Here is a 3,501-nt window from a genome sequence, read left to right on the forward strand (position 1 = left end):
AAACGGAAAATAAATAACGTGTTGAGATAGAATACTAAACGTGGAAAAAAGTTCGGAATCAAGATATATTATAAAAGTGGTTCTATATATGTGTGCATATTCCCCATCTCCTGCTAAACCACCAATTTCAAGAAAACTTTATACATGTACCTCTTACTGTCGGGCAACAATCGCTGTCGGCCTAAGAACCACCTGAAATAGATCCGTAGATAAGATGTCATAAACAATGAGATGCCTGAGAAACTGATGCATAGTGCATGACGTTTAAATTTATTCCACTGACCCGGGTAAAATCTCATTTCGTTCGGTTTTGTTCGTTCTGTCTGCTCGGGGCAGACGTCGTAAGACATCCATCTAAGTTCGTTGTTGATCGATTTACTCAGTTTTTTTATTACAGAGGGCAGCTAACCCTCTGAGCGAACACGCTGAGCTACCGTGCCGGCTAACTGAGCTACCCAAGCACGACTCACGACCCCTCCTCGCAACTCCAGTTCCGCCAGCACCTCGTCTCCTATCTTCCAAACTTCGCAGAAGCTCTCCTGCAGGTTGTGTGGACGGGTCGTGAGTCATGCTTGGATAGCTCAGTTGGTAGAGCACTTGCCCGCGAAAGGCAAAGGTCCCGAGTTCAAGTCTCAGACCGGCACACAGTTTTAATGTGCCAGGAAGTTGCATATCAGCGCACACTCTGCTGCACAGTGGAATATAATTCTTAAAACTGTTATTGGTGAAAGCGGCTTCACCTGTAAAGAGGAACCATGGAAACCTGCCAACACATACAGTAGTCACCCAAACAGGGTAAGCAACTAGTGGATTTGCTGAATTCCACGGGAATGTTGTTCGTAATACATGCAGTGAAATATACTCTATAAACGGATGAACAAAATCTGCTAGTCTTCAAGAGAAGGAGATTAAGGACTCCAAGAGAGTCACCCAATCACAGAAATGGAAGATATTAAAAAAAAGTAACTGGCTGACTTATACTCACGAACTGATGTTATCCAAAGGGCGAAGAAAAGAAGACTAGTGTCGGCTGGACAGCCGATTAGGACGGACGGAAGAGGAAAGGATACCACAAGTAGCACTCTCAGAGTCCTCGGAAGGCAGAAGGGGCTAGGAAGACTAGGGATAGAATTTGTTGTGGTTGGCAGGAGAGCCAACCGTGTTCCTAAAGGAGGCCGAAATGCGCGCGTTTTAGCTCACGCAGGCTGCCGTGAGGTCTGGAACATGACAAGGGAAGTAGAATTGAGAAACAACGGACGTAGCTGGTGGAATACTTAACTTTAATCCATTAATGACGAACGTCGCTCTTTATGGTACATGATTCTCAATATCAATAGTACGGATACTGGCGCCTTGCTAGGTCGTAGCAAATAACGTAGCTGAAGGCTATGCTAACTATCGTCTCAGCAAATTAGAGCGTAGAAGTCAGTGAACCATCGCTAGCAAAGTCGGCTGTACAACTGGGCGAGTGCTAGGAATTCTCTCTAGACCTGCCGTGTGGTGGCGCTTGGTCTGCAATCACTGATAGTGGCGACACGGGGGTCCGACGTATACTACCGGACCGCGGCCGATTTAAAGGCTACCACCTAGCAAGTGTGGTGTCTGGCGGTGACACCACAAAATTGACGGATGATATGATCGGGGATAAAGAGAGGATGGACCCGATAAATAGAGAATAGACCAAAAAGCCAGAAATGATTGGTGGAGGAATGTAAAGAACGTATATGGTATCCCAGGCCACAGCGACAATTAAAAAGAAGAAGAAGAAGAAAAAGTCCATTCAAGGCAGTATGAACACGATGGGCGTTTCAAGTCCCCTAGATAACTCCTTAACGGTATACAATGTCGTAGGAGCATCTTGCGGTTCCTCTTTGTTACATCAGTAGAAATTCCTTGTTGAGACATCCTTATACGTCTTATTTAAAAACAAATGACTGATATTCGCCGTTGCTGTGTGGTTAGGAACTGCGTAACATGGCTGGTTATTAGGTTAGGACTCTTCAGTTTATTGGGATTGACAGCAGGATCAGACTGATGCTTTTGTTTACAATACAACTTATCGCATACTTGGTTACGACAGGATTGTTCACAAGATTAACCACGAAAAATTCGAATTGTCTTGTGTGCTGTGATGAAGGCTTCTACATCCCAGGGTATGACTGTCGACAAGTCACTAAGAGCTAGAAGAAAGTTGAACGATTCTTTACAATTCGTTCTTCCACGGAACAAGAAATGTTCTTCGAGTCTGGAATTAACAAAACCACAGCATTTTGTAACGATTTGCAGGTCAGCTCCCTGCCGTAAGTCCGATTTCTTGCAGTACCGAAACACCTTGTCTTATTCGACAGATAACAAATGAGATGCAAGTACAGCAGACAACGTAGCCATCCCGGTCCATTAGGGCCGAGGCAATCGCTCTGCTACAATGGGAAAAGTAAGAAGTGAAGTCAACAAGCCAAAAAAGGAGCGCAAAAAAAAAAAAAAAGCAAAACGGGAGGAAGTTTCATACGAGACGAAGCCGCTAGCCCGGGTCCAGGGTAAAATAGAGCAGGGAGGCGGACGGACGGTTAGAGTAATGGCATGTTTCCTCGTATTCACCGCCGGCGGAAACCTTGTCGATACGTGCCGGCGCCCGCGCCCTATTCAACTAATTCGGCCGCCTCGACCATTTAAGTCGCGTGCGTGAAAGGCCGGCAATCGCCATTTGCCGTATTTCAATTTACCTAAGAGCCGGCCGGGTAATCTTGGGGACGAGGTAATGGAAACACTTGCCTGTATTAGACGAGACGTCGGGAGAGCTTTCTTGCTAATGTGCCGGCGGAGCACTGCGTTGCTTCCTCTCCTCTCTCTCTCTCTCTCTCTCTCTCTCTCTCTCTCTCTCTCTCGTTACGGCTTCCCTCTGCTATGAAGGCTGCTGCCCGACCGCGGAGTTTGGTGTATCGCAGAAAGACAAGTCGCTCATCGTCGTGTGGTTTATTTCCACATTGACAAACAAGTGAAACGACAGTGAACGAGGAGAAAAGGGCGATCCACAGAGACAATGCAGGTTGTGCAAAGACCATTGAATATTTCTTCTGCAGCAGAAGATGACTATAGGTAATGAACTTTCAGCATGTCTTATCTCTTCGTAAGTCTTAAGTCCATAGGTAGACAAAAATGAAAAAGTAAACGGAGTGTTAGCAAGTAACCTCGAAAATTGTAGAACGAGTGTTTCACTACGCAGTGGACAGTACTCTGCAATGAAAGTTCGTGTCAGATTAAAATCGAATATTTCGAAAAAGAACTTCTGACTTTAACAGTTAATGCTTGTACTGAGCAGGCGAATATTTCTAAACGACAATCCCAGTTGCAGATGGCCTTAAGGCTTCCAGAGGCACAAAAATTTGATTTTTAATATTTCATGTAATTATTGGCGGAACTGAAAATTTTAAACTACAGTCATAATTTGTTCATTAAGAAATATAACTTTATGGCAAAAGTTTAACACAATAAGTCAATTGT

Source organism: Schistocerca gregaria, chromosome 5 (assembly GCF_023897955.1).
Source record: "Schistocerca gregaria isolate iqSchGreg1 chromosome 5, iqSchGreg1.2, whole genome shotgun sequence".
Taxonomy (NCBI): Eukaryota; Metazoa; Arthropoda; class Insecta; order Orthoptera; family Acrididae; genus Schistocerca; species Schistocerca gregaria.